This window comes from Sander vitreus, chromosome 4 (assembly GCF_031162955.1).
Source record: "Sander vitreus isolate 19-12246 chromosome 4, sanVit1, whole genome shotgun sequence".
Lineage (NCBI taxonomy): Eukaryota > Metazoa > Chordata > Actinopteri > Perciformes > Percidae > Sander > Sander vitreus.
In genome coordinates this window covers 22,396,321-22,414,367 of record NC_135858.1, presented here as the reverse complement: position 1 = coordinate 22,414,367, position 18,047 = coordinate 22,396,321, and the positions used below count along the sequence as shown (strand labels likewise).

The 18,047-nt window shown below is 40.6% G+C and overlaps 1 protein-coding gene across 1 annotated transcript in view; it reads right to left on the bottom strand.

Moving 5' to 3' along the window:
- The window catches only part of tafa3a (TAFA chemokine like family member 3a), a 101,817-nt gene extending 84,526 nt beyond the window's left edge, over positions 1 to 17,291 (bottom strand). The window contains exon 1 of the mRNA XM_078249045.1: positions 16,794 to 17,291. The gene's annotated coding sequence lies outside the window, so the exon portion shown is untranslated. The remainder of the gene's footprint in view (positions 1 to 16,793) is intronic.
- Between the last annotated feature and the right edge of the window lie 756 nt (positions 17,292 to 18,047).

The window sequence follows — 18,047 nt, the reverse complement described above, 5'->3', positions numbered from 1 at the left end:
GCAAGTGTAGTACTGTGAAGGACTTTGTAAAGGTACACACTTTCTGAGTGCTTTCTTGTTCATCAGTTCTGCTACACCATATCATTGAAGTCATTAAAGTGTCCATTAATAGTACATTCAAAAACTAACCATTTTAATAGGCATGTTGGCATTTTAATGTAGCCTATTTAATTCTGTCTCAAAGGTCAGCATTTGTATACTGAATGCAACTGGAGAGAAAGGCTAACTGCATCATTAAGTGTGTGTATAGTGTACACACTAACAATGTTTGCATGCTCTTAAAAAGGGAAAACCTACCCTTAAACACTGCTAAGATTTTAACAATATTCTATGTGATGCTTTCCAGAAGTTGTTTTGTGACTTTTACAATGTACCCACTCTCAGTCACTCTGCCTTGTCTATTTGTCCTTCAGTCAGTGATATCTCCACTTCCCATCATATCAACCACAGAGGGGCTCCTTTGCTGTACACATGTAAATGGTCAGCGACACTGATAGTGAGATCAAAGATTGTTTCCAGCAATATAAAGTGTGGGTATAGAGAGCAATTTCATGCTGTGCCACACTAAAAAGTTAATATTGTACAGAAAGCTTCCCGAGAGGTCGACATTGTTACAGTATGTATGTGTGTGTATATATGTATATATATATATATATATATATATATATATATATATATATATATATATATATATATATATATATATATATATATATATATATATATAACACCCACCACAGATCTACAAAGGCTTCACTGCATTATATTACTGGAGTAACATTCTCTGGAAAAAGAAAAATGTATAACTGCCCTTTTGTTGCCAGCTAGTCTGCTGTGTGTCAGAGATTCAAAGAGATATTTTCTTCTCGTTCAGAATAAAACCAGGTAAGTTCGCACAAAGAAGGAATTTGACTCTGATTTGACTGTTTCTGATTTGAACTTGATTTGTGTTCTCAATGCACAAGCAAAACAAACATACAGACAAACACACTTACAGTACATATAGCTAATATATACAAGGAACTTATATAGAAATATAGACAAACAGCCAAACAAAAAGCATTCATTAAGTTGCCATACCAATACAAGGAAATATATATTGCATCAATAATCTTCTCCATGCAGTTTGTCAAATTTACATAATGAGCAAGACTTTGAGAGTTAATAAAACTTATTTAGTTCTACTGCTATTTTTCTCCCTAATCAATGTCTTAAACAATAACAAAAACAGAAGAAAAGAAAAGAATCAGCCAAATTCAAAAGTCCAATGTACAGTTATCAATTAAACGAATACCGTTAAGCTATTATTGCATTCAGAAGACTACATTCACTATTTAACGCTTAGCCAATGAACAAGCCAGAGGCTGGCATTTTGGAGAGGTGGTGTATTTAGCAGTATTTTTTTTTAAACTGGAATGCATTGAGCATATTAGACTTTGCTTATGCTGCATACATACTGTAGTTTGAAAAAAAGGTTTAAAGGTTATTATGGACATTCTGTTTTGATTTTGCTGTGATAATATTGAACACTGAACATTGGTGCAAAGTGATTCGAACCTGAAATTTATATTTCATATAGTTGGGAAGTCTAGCCTTGTTCTACAATCAATTGCAGAAATATTCTTTTCTTTAAGCCCTAATTAATCTTGGAACAATGACTCTCAAAAGCAATACCAAAACATCAGAACACCAGGAATTAACCTTGATGTCTTGTAGGAAAAAGCTATGACCATTTGTATCTGTGTCAAATAAAATGTTGGTAGTTGTGGAATAAAAAAATAAAAAAACAAGAATTATTGTCTTAACATGAACAGCCCTACTGGATCTTCGCACAAATAAAATTCATTATAAAGTTAAGACAAATATAATTCAAATCAGGCAGCTTCTGATCAAAGAAATTGTATGAGATGTGACATAGCCATGGCAAATTATCTGCATAAACAGGCAGAAACCATTAGCTTTTCTATTTGAGAGTTTTTCTTCTTCAGCATTTGTTGTTGCTGAACTGTGTGGTGAGATCACTTTCTGACCCGGTTTGTTTAGCATGGGAGGCTGGCTCGGGTTCAGGAGCCACAGAGGAGGCTGCGTGGGCTATTTTAATGAACTCCCTGCTTCAGAGTGATGAATAGGTGTGTCTGAGCTCAGTGTCTACTCCACCCCTTCAGAGGGCTCAACTACCAGGGTGCTCGAAAGCAGAGCCTCGTGCTTCCCACACACATACTTAAGTATACTAATAATGAACACACATCAAACACATATTCATACACATGAAACGATCAATGCAACAGTTGGAAACTAATCAAAAACTGAGATTCCTGGCTGGATGACAAACATTGAAAAGGGCAAATAAACATCAGCCAGAACCACACACAGCATCATTACTAAAGAAAGACCAACAGCTAATGTTACTGTTGCTTAAAATAAAACCTACTCATACTGTACATAAAGGGCCTGGAAACCCATTTTCTCAATAAGCGTCTTTATGAGTGATGGGGTCTTACACCAACACGCCACTTTCCTAAAGCCAAATGGCGTGTTATCTTGTGCAGTCCGCGAGCTTCGACTTTTCAAAAATAAAAGCTTGCGTCTGGTATGTTTTCGTACAGTGTTTTGGATGTTTTTGAATTAAACAGTATGGCAATCATGCTAATGAATACAATTATTTTTTCAGCAGATGTCTTAGTTACAACACGATGGAGCTAGCAAAGCAGTTTTGTGTTTATATGTGCGAGCGGGATTTATTCAGTTTGGGAAATCCCACGGTCTCTAAAGCTACAGCTCAAATTGTCTGGCTGACTAAACAGGGAGGGACCCATCTGCTAGCAATAGGGGCCGAGACTGAGAGAGCTACATGGATAAATATGCACCAAACAAGCCACTTTGAAATGTTGCTGTTCTCATGAATATAAAAGTTGGGTGACCCTCCCCCCTAGACTAAAATGACCCTCCCCTATTTTCCTCTGGTGGTCCATTCCATAAATACCGAACGGTCCCTTACTTTAACTTCAGTTGTTGCTTATTCAGGCATGAGCATGTGGCGTCTTTTCTTTTCTTGGATTCGTTTAGTGTTTCAAACAGGTCTGACATTGTGTCCATTGACTGCAGTTTCAGCTGGTTAGAGAGATAATCAACTAATCAGAGCTCTGTAGGTGGGATTGAGAGTGGTGACGTCATGTTCCTTGCATCAAGCATGGGATAAATTGACGCAGCTGCACATGCTGTTGTAAATCAACTTGTAGAAATAAAAACTCATTAAATCTATTTCTTTGACTTCATGATAAAAACAAACATTTAAGCAACTGCTCTTAACATCTGCTACCACAGCTTCTGTGTCTACCCCCCACACTATTTTCTTTCAACCGAACTACACCCACCAACGGTATCACCGCGTAGTAGCAAGCTTACTCATGGACGAGAGAGAAAATAGTTCCTACATGAAAATGCTCACAACCCGTTCTGTGGATTATCTTGAGAAACCGGGTCATGATTTCTGGAAAGAGACATTGTTGTTGAGTTTTTCAAATGTATTCCTTTGGCGCTATGAGCACTACACCCAGAGCGCCATCTAGTTCCATTATATTCGAGAGAAGGCAGACATCTCTACGGCCGATATCTCCAACACTGGGCAACTCACACCAAAACAATCTAGATTGATAAATAGCACTACAGGTAAGAGACAAAATATGTATTTTGCATTTTAGGGGTCTGTCCCTTTAAGAAATAGACTCACTATAATTACTTAATAGATAAAAAAATAGTTTCTTTTTTTTTAAATGTGATCTGATGTGATGTATATGCTGTATAGTGCTGTATAACGCTGAATGTATTAACCTTTATTTATCCATTGTAGACTTGATGAGCAGGTGCTGTAAACACCAAAATGCCTGGCAGGAGGGATAAGCAAGAGACACACAGACTACCATTACTGCAGTCTTTTCGTTCTTTTTTTTCCTCGGAACAGATGAAAGTGACAGCTTCTGTAACCTATCACAGTTCATTAACAGTGAGCCAGAACCGTTTCATTTTCCTCCCATTTCGGTGGAGATTTATTCTTCTCCTCACAGCGGTCAGGATGATGTTCTGTCAGATTCTTACAGTCGTGTCATAGAACATGCTCTTTGGAAAAGACGTGCTCTATCCGTATCTCAGTCTTCTCTGGCTTGGCTCCCGCAGTATAAGGGGAAAATGCCTTCACAACCCTCGCTGTAATGCAAATGTCCAAGTCCACGTCCAACTGTGTAGTCCCAGTGGTGCATAAGGGGTCTTCAGGGCAATTTATGCCATATTTTAATACAGAATAACAGTCTGTCAAGTCTCAAACCATTAATTCTATGGAGGCTCCACAAACTGTTAACTGTCAAGCTATCAACTCCCTCTCTTCCACACCGTTTCTTCCTGACTTCATTTGCGGATAATAAGCCATACAGGGGAAAAAGTGTCCTTTTTAATTATCCAGAGGATTATGAGGTTTGAGTTGTTCCCAAATGCTAATACATAGATTGCAGCTATGCATCTTTGCATAAGGGGGGGTAGATTACCCCTCCATTTGGCCTCTGCTGTTGATGGCTTACAGCTGATCTATGCACACCTCATTTGACAGGAAAATAAGAATCTGAAAAGCTCTGCATGAGAGACCTGTGAGTGTAATGAAGTTCTGAGATCCGATCACACACAGTTAATAACAGATATGAAAGATGGAATCAATCAGAAATTCATTTTGATTAATAAAAGATACTGATGAGGATGATTTGTATGCTAGTGAGTCAAACTCACGCCAAAAAAACACTGGACACAGAAGTGCCATGAAGCGCCGCAAAGTGCCGAGGAGCGCTGTGATTTTCATTTTGGCGCCCATGTTATCCAATTTGTCAGTTCAAACCAGTTGCGATCAGGAGCAGAGCGGCCGTGCCGGCCCGTGGGCTGCATCGATCGTTTCGGCATCTATTTAAATTCAGTGTATCTAGATCGAGACAGGCAAACAGACAGACAGACAGACAGTTTGGGGTGGCCTGGCTGGAGGTGATGGGGGTTGTTGTTGGTTTACTACCAAACACACACAATAGAGCGAGCCATGCTTCAGAATGGAGAGAAGCAGGGTCGCTTTGTGACCGGCGCGTAGAAATGCATGTTTGCGGCGTTTCGTGGCACTCCATGACGCAACGCGGGCGGTGTGTTCCTGTCATTGTAAATCTTAACTTACATTACTGATCAACCAATGCTTAGATTTTTAAAGATTAATTTTTGTGCCTTTATTGTTGATAGGACAGCTTAGACTTGAAAGAGGAGTGAGAAGGGGAATGACATGCAGCAAAGGGCCACAGGTCGGAACCGAACCCACGGCCGCTGCGTTGAGGACTGAGCCTCTGCATATGGGCTCGCTCTCTACCAGGTAAGCTACCCAGGCGCCCAAGATTTTTAATTTACAGTATTTTAGTAGCAGACGGATGAAGTTCACAACATCAGGACAATTCAGCATTGTTACATCAGAAAGTTTGTTCCAGTTGTCTTCTGTAATCATCGAAATATATTTGCACTTATTGTTCTGCTATCTTCTGAGGTAAGTTCAAAACCATCAGCAGCTAGAAGGAGCTCAAATGTACACTACAACACTTTTACCTAAAATAACAAAGACAACTGAATCTGTTTTCCACAGTGTGGTCCTGTCTGCCTCTGAATGAACTTGCTGGGCATGAACACTATACTGTGCATGATTCATATACCCAAAAGACCCATTTCAAAGCACTGACTATAGGCAACAGCATGATAGATACAAAAATACACTTAACACTTTAATATGGCCTGACCTTAAATGTGATGCTTTTCTGAGTCTATGTTCCGACCATGCACAGGGTATAAAATCAGTACAGGTTTCAGCAAATCAACAACATTCACAGTCTCATTAATTACAGCATGCTTTGCATACGAATATAGCATTTAAAAAAAATCACCCACATGTTCTATATACAGTCACCAAACCCCACAGTCAAGACTTATTTATTTTCTTCTCTTTAATTCTGTATTTTCATCTTGGCTCGCTTAGCTGCTACTTTGTCAGCAAATGTGGGAGACAAAATAATTGCCTCTATATTTCCTGAATTGATTTCTTGCACAGTTCTAATACAGTGGTCAGGCTGGCACTCAGGCATCCATGACAGGCCCCTGGACTGCAGGCTTTGTATTTCAGGATAAACAAAAGCACTCAAAAGGCAATACCTTTTTTCTACAGCTTGTTATCAAGGTCAAGCATTGGCAATCAAAACAGAAATCCTTTAAAGTAATGCCATTTAAAAAAATTCAAAACCTAATACTACAAAGCAATAGGGGTGTAACTATACATCGATAAGGATTGATATATCGATTCAATGATCAGCAATTCCAGTATCACCAATGCAAAGTGAAAATATTGGTACATATGATGAAACTTAGTTTTGAAATTCCCACTTTATAGGAGTTATTTTTATTAAAAAGAATTGTTTGTTGGTCACTCAATTTCGTGTGTGTGTTTGATTTGTGTCACTTAGCGTGCTCGATGGGGTGGTGCTTTCAATCAGTGATACATTAAGACAGATGCATCCTTGTTTTAAGTACAATAATGCTAATCTTAACCATAAACCACGATGACGTAATCCTTATATAATTGCATTGTTGTGCAAACACAAAGTGCTAAGTGTGGTGTGAACAACACTCCTCACACTCCTAGACTCAGCTCGTGAATATACACATTCAACATGCAACTTTTCCAGTGTTTACAGTAGTTGCTAGTGTCTGGCACGCATTGTCTCAACTACAATTTCAAAAATGATCAGGATGAGATGATAAAGTAGATCTTTAACTCCTCCTGCCGTCTACTCTCTTTAAAGGGTGGAAAAGACAGAAAGCCTTTCTTGTGTGGCTTTGCAGTAGTTAAGTACTTAACATTTAAATTGTTTTACTCTCCATGTAGTGTTCTATGTGGTTAATCTTCAGTTTAATGACCTTATTGAACCTTCCCTTCTGGTGCAGAGCAGGTAACCACCACCCACATACTGAGCTGAGTGACGAAGAATACGAGGCCCGGCTCCAGAGAAATCAAACGAGGACACAAGTACAGAGAAAAAAAAAAGAAAGAAATGTATGTTGTCCACTTGCACTAGTCTTGACTCCTGCGGTCTGACCATGACCTGAGTTTTCCTTCAGATCTAACCCCTTGTCTAACAGTTTTTCCTCTTAGCAGGCCAGTGGGGTGAAGACACCCTTTGAACCTTTTAAGCACGACTTCATGACATCACGCTTTCTGCAAAAAAAAACACACCATCCGTGTGAGAGAGGGAAGAGACGACATGCTGGATAAGCAGGGAGAGCAAGCAGAGACTGAAAGTGCATTAGACCTCTGGCATCAACTGAGGCATCAATTAATGAGCAGCCTGGGAATGTGTCCATCCAGACACACTCTGCACTGGGGAGCCACAGGAGGCTGGGCAAGGGCCACAGACGACTGGAAGACATGAATAATTGAGTTTCCTGTTTTAAATGTTTAAATGAATTAGGGCCAGGGGGAGGTGTAAAGAGATGTACAAGAGGGAGGGAGGGAATGGCAGCAAAAATATTTCCATTATGTCTCTAATCATGAAGCAGAGAGATGTTCTATGTCATTAGTGGGGTGACATAACTGCATGCTAAGTCCTACATCAAACTAGCTTTGACAATTCTGTCGAGTGAGTGCAGTGCTTGTTTTGTCAACCAGGCAGGGATTTGAACAGATTTCTGTCAATGCACTAGCAATGGAAAATACTGGCCTTATTTTGACACAATTCAAATACACGTACATGGCTTGTCGTTGGCACAATTATTGCCCAATTCTCTGTGTACTGTACAGTAATGAGGTGAAGATTTTCAATGACTATTCAGTGGACATATGTGTGAAGATGCAAAGAGAGGCCGCACAGTATTAAAGCCAGACAATGAGGTATAGGTCAGCCTTCCTTTGAACTAATTCACTTTATTTGAGTCATTTCATTTTCAGTGCCTTAAACACTCTGGTTTTCTCAAATAACTTATGTATGTGTGTACGTTAATAAAACAGAAGTGCCATATAACCTATTAGAGTATGATGTTTATTAAATTGTACAAAAGGCACAGTGTGTGACACTACAGCAGCTGACATTCGTACCAGCCAGTTGTCAGCAGGACACAGTGAGTAAACAAAGCCCTACTGATTGGCAGGCGTTCCGCTCTACAGAATCCAGCAAAGACGGCTCAAATTGGATGCCAAAACAGCACACTTAGATTTCAATTTCTCCTCCCAGATGGGAGCACCACACACATTGCTTGTGATTTGTGTCCAGTACCTAAAACTGGGGAGTAAAGAATGATAAAATTGTCACAGTCCCAAAAAGGCTACACGCATGCTGGATGTTCTGGGATCGCACTGGTTTCTGAAACAGGCTGGCACCCAAAAAGATGACATAAGAGGTGATATCAGACTTCTTCGATGTGGGCAGCTTCCTCTGAGCTGCCAGTGCATCACTGCTTCTCCTCTCGCTTTCATTTTCTCCTTAATTCTCACCCTCACTCACACCGAAGTCCAAAACCCAAGGGAAATTAGTCACCCCGCACGCAGTGGAGAGGGAGGAGTTGTGTGTGTGCTTGGAGGGAAGAGAGAGTGCAAGCAAGACGAGAGAGAGAGAGAGAGAGAGAGAGAGAGAGAGAGAGAGAGACAAAACAGTTTTCCATCCCAAGGCTTATAATTCTACTTTATATCTGAAAAGTGATGCTAGTCTGAAAAAAGGACATCAATCTAAGCATCAGAAATGTGCTGCAGTAACAGGAAAAGCCTTGCTGTGCTGTAAAGATACAGTAGTGGCCACAAGAGGAAGAACTGAAAATGATAAGAGAATCTACAAGAGCCTCTAAGTTTAAGAAACTGTTCTGTTCACTGATTTCTGTCCTCACATTGTGGTTTGTTAAACGTGATACTTCTTCCTGGAAGACACTCAAATCATACCCCCAAACCGTACAAGTATAAAAGAAACATGTAAACATGTCTAAACGACAACTACGTACGTTCGCTTACGTGCAGCCCAGAGAAGCATAATTCCAGCTTTAGCCAAAATACAAAATGAAACTGCTGGTTGTTACCTAGTAAACTTGTATTGCTAATGCGATGTCTGTACTGTATGCTTGGCCAAAGATGTTTTTTTAGGAAGTGAAATGCCACAAACGTTAGCGAGGATTGCTTGATTTTACTTTTAACAAAGACCAACAGAATGATGAGTCTGACGTTCAATAAAGATCCACCGTTAGCTACCTGCACGCATCATTCTCCAGCCCCAGATGGCAGTCAAACACTGCTCAACAGCTAATGCTAGTAGACAGTAAACAGTCCAAATCCCTCAGTTATACCCTCAGTTGTTAATAACTTTAATAAACCTCTCTGGATATTCAGAGTTAAGCAGACCTACGGGCAATTTAGAGTTACCAATTGAACTAATTAACCTAACCTGCACGTCCTATGACTGTGGGAGGAAGCCAGAGAAAATCACGGGGAGATCATGCAAACTCCAAACCCAAAACCCTTATGCTTTGAGGCAACAGTTTTAATCACTACAATAAAATATCTGATACTTCACAGGCTTCAGCTTTAAAAGGAAGGGTTGGTAACTATTTCCAATATACACTTTTTTTATATATTGTTTGAAATGGTTTCTACACCCAGACAGCAATAAATAACGTATGGACGTATGAAAAAGGAGCGAAAAAGATCCGTCATCTGTAGCTGCTGTAATCCTGTAAAAACGCCCACCAATCACTGCCTCGCTGTACGCTTGGAAAGAACCAATGAAATGCCTCCTTGCCCCGCTGTGCATACTCTACCCCTTCCATGTACCTGCCTGAGCTCAATGTGCGTCACATTGCTAACAGTATAATTTTTGTTTTAAACATTCGGTACGATAATATTAGGTGTTTGCTTCCCGCTGAATGAGACATTAAGTAAAATTGCGGTCCTTTCTCCACTCTGCTCTGAAGCAGCGACACAGCGGTGCTCGTGCACGTCTGTGTGTGGGTCTTGCCAGCTTTTCACCATTACCAACCCTGCCTTTAAATGTCAGCATGACCGACCAGATTGTTCCCAGTTTGCATCGAGGTAAAACTAGATTTACACATAACAGCACAGTTGAAGCCTGTACATTACACACACACACACACACACACCCCCCTAAGCTTCATAAATTAGACAAATCAAACTGCAAAAGAATATTTAAAAGTGAATTGTTCTGTATATATTTATAGTGCGAGTAGGTTGTGCACATAACTGACTGATAGAGGCAGCGTGATTGACCGGATGAAAGAGGAGCGTGAACTGCAGCTCGCCTTGAGCTAATTCTATCATGGTGGAGAGATAATAAAAGATATCCGTTTCTCATTCTCAACATGTACATTAGATCAAGGCTCAGATGCTGGCTTCTGCACAATACATTTAATGACATGGGCACATTTCTTTTGAAGATAGGAGCCTGCTTTAAAGAAGAGTCCTCAACTCTTCCACTGCTGAGATCTGATGATGGAGAAACCTGACCGGCCTCCCCGTTGGGTCACAAAATCGAACCCAACTCCTATTGTTTGTGTGATGAGAGGTAGGAGTACAGAAGAAGGACCTTTCAAAATCATATAAGCAAACCACATGAATACATAGTCCAAATATCCATAAGAAAAAAAAGCCTGAACATGAAGCAAATAGGGAGACCTTTGACATTAATTCACAATTTCATTGAATCCAATTTGTTTTATTATAATCACAACAGGATTGCCATCCTCCTGTTTTCTCAACAAAGAAATAAGTGTAGAAAATAACTTTAGCTTGTTTTTTTAAAACACAATTTTCTACATAAATTGCAGTCTAATGATTACAGGCATGAGGTAGAGCTTGACAACAGCACCACAAAAGAGTAGCAGAAAAAACATATTTCTAAAAGACCCTCAGGCACCGCAAGAGAGGGACAGAGAGAGAGAGAGAGAGAAAATCTGCCAACACAAAATGAGAGCTCTCTTACTCCCATAGGAACGAGGGTTTAGAAGTGGGCTTCTCAAAATCTGCAATTCCCAGACCTTGGCCACTAGGCCAATGGTTAAGAGCTTGGAGAATTGAGTTTCTCGCTGCTGTGCTGGAGAAGGAGTTGATGAGAAATCAGCAATGGCACAATATTGAGAATGAAAGCTGCCAAATACTGACTACCTCAAGGAAAAGGCGATAGATTAAAAGGAGAGAGAGAGAGAGAGAGAGAGAGAGAGAGAGAGAGAGAGAGAGAGAGAGAGAGAGAGAGAGAGAGCAAAAGAGAGAGAGAGAGAGAGAGAATGCAAAAGAGAGCTAGAGAGAGCGCGAAAGGGGGGTTGGTGGAAAAGCCTGATGCCTGACAAAGCTAAAAAACCACCTCCATGGAAGAGTGGCTTCCCTGCTGAGGCTCTTCTCCACTCAAACCTCATTGTCCTCAGTGTCCAGAGTACTTGAAGACTCAATCATTTCAAAATATTTAAATATCCTTTTAATTCCATTGTAGTGTGATTTTAAACCTGAATACACTTCTAAGGATTGTATACATCAGCAGTTTCCAACTTGGGGATCGGGCTCACAAGAGGGAGTCAAAAGACGATTAACAAGATAGGACATTTTAAAAAGCCATATTTTTGCCCCAGAAACCGTTTATTTTTATCTTCTGGATTAAACATTTAAACAAAACATGGTGCCACAGTTGCTGAGTTAATCTTAAATAAAAATAAAATAAAAAAATAAATCCATTTAAACTGCAAATTGTATTATTAGTTTTCTCAACACTGTAATCTTTTCCACCGACCATTAGAGGCCCACATAAGAAACATTTTAAAAAAGGTCTTTAATTGGATGTTTCTTACCAAAATGCATCTTGGTGATGTAAAGGTGTACTCCAGGACACCACCCAACAGTAATGCTGGGTGTGGTTACAGGTGCAACACGCTTGAAAGTCAGAGTCATCCAGAGAGGGCAGCAAAGAGAATTGCATGACCAACCAAGCCAGAGAAGTGCTCTAATTGTCCATCACTTCACACTGTCTATAGAAAAAAAAAATATGGGACTTTTAATTCTGAAACCAGGAGGGCCCAAAACAGCGCTTTCTTCAAAGAGAGAGAATTCCTTCAAATAAATACACCTCAACAAATGCAGGAATTTAAACAAAAAGTTGAATACACTATTGGAACGATGCCTTTAAAATGGCCTGTTTACTCTAGTTAGTACTCATGCTGTATGGAGTCATATTAACACACACACACCCGATGGTGTTTTTTGCCTCCAACGGCGCTTTCCAGGCAGCTAACCCTAACCTTAACCGTTGCCGTGCTGCCTGGGAGGAGACGGGGGCAAAAAACACCAAAGAGACACACACACACACACACACACACACACACACACACACACACACACTTAATAGAGCAATAAGAGATGCATGATGTGCTCACACAAATCATTCACATAAGCACTTAGGAAAACACCCTCTTTTAAAAATAGTGTTGCGCGCGCACACACACACACACACACACACACACAGTAAATCAGCATGAATAAATAAGAGGTGCTTCACAGCATAATCTCTGAGGAAAAACAGCTTGCCGCATCGGCAGGATCAGCCTGGGCGAGTTTGGGACACTGCTGGCTTCTAGGAAACCAATTTGTTTGTTTATTGTCTTGGTGTGTTGTCGGCGGTTACAGTTCATTGCAGCCAGCCCATCTTGGGCATTTAAATGGCATCTATAAAACATGGGATATACTATCCCCGTGTCGTCGTGCTCCTCCTCCTCTGTACATGACGGAGCTGCACACGAGCGTAACAATGCTGCATTTCGTTCGCTGTGGTTGGGCTTTGAATTTCCCTTTAAACACCAGTTGGATTCACCCCAGCAGCTCGAGCTGGCGCTTTGAGAGGTGGAACAAACTGTACTTTCTCAACACATAAGCCTATGAACACCGTTGAGCAGAGAATCTCGGGGTGCTGAAATCGGGTGTAATCATGTAGATAGATGGCTGACTTTTTATTGTTTCACTAAGCCAAATCTGCAAGGCTGGTGGTGAATACTGAGTTTCTGAAATGATGCAATACCCAGCATTTTATGGTTAACTCGTGATGGTGCTGCAGTGCTATGTTGTCTGTGACACTGGGCTGTCACATGTATATGAATGCTGCATATTCGGCATGCCCACACTATAGGAAATGCAGTGATGTCAGTGTTACATGGAGACATCTGGAAGGGCTGTAGTCTCAACAGGCAATCTTAATAGCACAACTACCACAGGGCTGTAAATACATATATAAAACTAAAATGTATTGTTTTGTCTCATGCCTGCAAACACAAGCTAGACTCGCATATTATGCCCTATTGATCTGACAGAGTGAGCAGGAAGCTGGCGGAAAACACAAATACTGCCTGGGGTGGCTCCTTAAAACTAGAGACAAGCCTCTTATCCATGGTGTTACCTTCCTCTAGAAATCACCTGGTGGCTCATGCATATCAAGTACTATCTCCAAGCCTCAGTCTGTGCTCTGCCGTTTTCAGGCTCTGCTGTTGATTGCAATGTCTGTGGAATGGTGGCTTTTAAAAGAAAAGCACAACTGAAATTCCAAACAAATCTTTCAATAGGGGTGGGACAAAATAGCGATACAGCAATTCATCGTTGTCCTTCGTGCGATACAATAATCGATACGCTGGCGCCAAATATCAAGGTTATAATTAATTAAAATAAGGCACTACTTCATAGATTCTCGAGGTGGCGCTCAACACATGAATGAGGGAAACTTGAACATAATGGCGCTTATCCACTGCTAGTACCAGCTCTACTCGTCCTCCTTTTTCCATTGCAGATTTAGTACCGCCTCATGCGTGAGGCGAACGTGGCTGGTCGTCATAGCAACGCAGCAGGAAACTGCCGTGACCTAACGCGACACACACACACAGAACGTCGAAGGTGTGTTGTTTTTTATTCTCGGCATGTCAGCCAGAAGACACATTTAGTTTCAAAAGAAGGTGGTGGTGTGGCCGGGTTAGCTAAGTTGGTAGAGCAGGTGCACATATATAGAGGTTTACTCCTCAACACAGTGGCCGCGGGTTCAACTCTGACCTGTGGCCCTTTGCTGCATGTCGCTCCCCCTCTCATGTCTTCATCTGTCCTGTGGAAATAAATGCCCCAAAAATAATCTTTAAAAAAAATAAATGAATAAATAAATTTAAAAAAAGAAGCTGGAGGCAGCAAAAAAAAAAAACACTGTTGGCTAAACTGTTTTAAAATGGCGGGTTTGTTCAGGACACTGCGCTAGCAATGATGAAGCAGTGATTAGTGACGATTCTCTCCGACCAATCAGTAGCCTGCAGGTTTTCACGTCACCTTTTGGTATCGCCTCAGCTCGCTTGGAACTTTGACGGAGGCGATACTAAAAAAAAGTACCTGTTGGCAGGTACCAGGGACTTTTTTTCATAATGGAAAACCAAAAAAGGCGACTAGAGTCGAGGCGAGTCGAGCAGGTACCATGTAATGGAAAAACGCCATAAGTTAACTAGCCGAAGAGGTTTTTAACGTGATGGCGGACAGCCACATTTATGTCCAAAATCTAGACCCATAGTTGCTCTATTAGTTCTGTAATTTTAATTTACAGACTGAAAAACTTGTGCTGCAGAATTGTGCTGTATTCTAACAGTTTGGACTTGCAGTGAATAAAGAGAGAAAATCTTTTAGTCCAATATCGTGATGTATCATTATAGGATTGTCTAGCAATATATTGATTATCGCAGAATTGCTGTATCATGATATTTTTAGTATTGTGAGCCATGTATCGTACGGTACCCTTTGCCACCAAAAACAGCATGAGCAACCATTTTTGTTTCATTACTTGTTTGGGAATATGCATGCTACAGTGCAGTAAGGCAATGTAATTGTGGCATTTACAGGTACAGACACAACTTTATTCTAAGCCTTTAGCTCCATAACAAATCCCCACTTTTTTACAACAACCCAGTGGAGTGTACAAATTTTTTCCAAGTTTCCATTGTTACTATCAAATACAGTGGAACTGTCACAGGGATCCCATCTCCAGTAATCCCAGGGTGGCCTTTGCTCTGCCTGTCAGCAATACCAACCAATAACACTGCACAATAAAACCCTCCAAAACAACAGTGGGCCGCAGGCAGCGTCAAGGGCTACTGACGGCAATCTATAAAACAATATAATGGGTTGCCTGTCAGCGAGTGTGAAAGGGAAGATCTACTCCTCCTGTGACTCTCTGAGGGGACTTCAATTAATCACAGCAGAATTGTATCACCCCGCAATAGCAGTGTAAGGTTATTACCATCCCCATATTCCGCAGGATGAAATGCGATGATAGCACTAATTGAGGAGAAGAAGGAAAAAAACAGCTGACCGCACAACGCTTGTCAAGGGGATGAAGGGCAGATAAAAGAACGGGGTGAACAAGGAGATGGATCAAGATAGAAAAAAAGAAGAGAGAAAGTTGAGGGGGGAGTGAAGAGGGAGGGGTTGTAGAAAGAGAAATATTCACTGAGGTGTGTAAGCATAATCATAAATATCTACAGTCTGCGTGCAGACAGCAAACATAGAAGCCAGTTTTCATTAGGGACTTCACCCGTGTCTTCTCAACATTAATCCAACAATATAACAGCATTGTACTTTTCTTAAGTCACAAACAAGCCGCTTGAAGCAGGAGCTGCTTTTTTTCCTTCTTATTTTGGAGTTGAGGGGAATTACACTGATGGAGAACATGGCCCACGCTGTCAGCTCCAGGTCCCAATTCAGAGCAGTGATTTGACTTGGCTGTGGAGCTTTACTGTGGGGAGCTAAGTTTATGTCTGGGGGTTACCTTCACCAAGGTGCAGGTGATGGAAATGCTCAGATATAGAAATATCTCTATAATATAATAAGAGGCACTCTTTTTGGGGCGGAGGGGTTCCAAAAAAAGCTGATCGGATGTAATCTACTGCACCACATAACTATAGATAGATAGATAGATAGATAGATAGATAGATAATGTGGCAGTTGTTTTACAAGATTATGAATCCAAATATTTTTCTTCTTCTCTGAAGCCAGGAGCAGAAAATTACTTGTCTGCATGCTGATGAGACCACACACATCACTTATCTAGTTTATATATGCCTATATGTTTCTAAAAAAAACACACACACACACACATACATATATATATACACACACATATACATATATATATATATATATATATGTGTGTGTGTGTATACACAAACACACACACATACATAGATAGATAGATAGATAGATAGATAGATAGAGATAAAGGAGGTTTTTTTTTGTATTTACACTCAGATGGGAGTTGCTTCAGGGCATGTGTGCACCCAAAATGAGCACCCAGAAAACTTGATTTTTGTTTAATTTAAGCATCCAATTACGGTTTCATGTTGCCGCACAGATTTGATATTCTCTGAATATAGATAGCTGGACATTTCCAAGACTCCAGCTACCACTGCAAGCCACCTTAAGTCATTAGTTTCCAGTAGCTTGCCGGTTTCTCACAAGTTAATAACTATTTACCACAGTGGAAGCAATCAATAGTGTCATCGATACGCTGTGTTTATTCTCAGGTTTGGCTGATTAATTTCGCAGTGACACGTGAGCTTTTGAAATTCGCAGTAGCCTATAAATTGTTTGAACTCAGTAATTTCTTGACGACGTAAATGCCACAAATGATAGGCTACAGTTTAATGAACAAAATATAAGACAATAACATTTTCAGGGTATGTCAACTTACCTGTCGTTGTGCTGTCAATTAATTCCCTGAAACGGTCCCTTTCATTTATTCTCCATTGTCAACCACAAAAAACAGAGACCTCTTCTTCACAGAAATGCCATTTCCTTGTCGCTTCAAGACGCCCTCGACAATACATAATCTGAAAGACTAGGTCTAATGTCAAAGCTCTCCAGACGCACAATCCCTGAGTAAAAGAAGTCTAAATTGGGGCTGCTGTCTACTTGCAGACGGTGGGCTTGAAAGTCTACAAAAGTTGCTGTTCCTCCGGCTCTGACTCACAACTTCCCGTCCGCCAAAGCGCCACAGCAGCTGGGCAACACGCTGCACCGTCACTCATAGTTTCAGGATTCAAGCATGTCTTTTTCAGTTACAATCCTCCTTCCAGGTTGCAGTTGGGTTATGGCAACGTCTTCATGCAGTTAGAGAAATGGATTTGAGGTGTCCGAGGGACGAGAGAGAGCAGCCGGATTTGTGTGTGTGTGTGTGTGTGTGTGCGTGTGTGTGCGTGTGCTTGTGCTGCGCTGGAGTTTTAGCGCCATTCAGTGGAGGTCTGCGGTGTTGACAAGAAGGAGCGCAGACATTTATCTCACTCAGCTTCAGATGATGATAACCGGATCATCCGGTCCGGATGGTTGTGCTTTCTTGAAGACAGCAGCACACGATCTATATCAGCGAAGTAGGCTACATTTTCCTTACTGTAATTACAAATGGCTTAACTTTAATGTACAGCATTATTTGATGGCTTTTTATGTTGATTAATAGGCTACATTTAATGTGATTTTTATTTATTAATTTCCAGCTAACAATCAAACTAACTAAAGAGGCCAGTTTATGATGTCATGTGTTTTTTTGGTTAGTGCATAGAAAAACATTTAGGGACTGTATGAAAATGATTTGGCTCGAGAGAGGAGTGCTGAATGTTATATTTCATTTTATTGAAAAAACACCTCCCCCGCATTATTAATATTTTTTTAATATTTTCTTTGATTTCAGACTCGTTCACTACCCTCCCCTGAATATCTTTGAAAAGATTATGTATTTATGACAACATAACAAAATGGTGAAAATACAGCCATTCTTTATTGTTTAATAAACAGCTGCTAAATGAATGATTACAGCCACCAAAGGAGTGAACCACAAACAAGTGAAAGCTCTGTGCCGAAGGGATTGTGCCTAGCAATATTTTTACCACATCCCATATCATCTGCCTGTGGAAAAACGCACCTCCATGGTGCATATAAAAAACTACTTTTG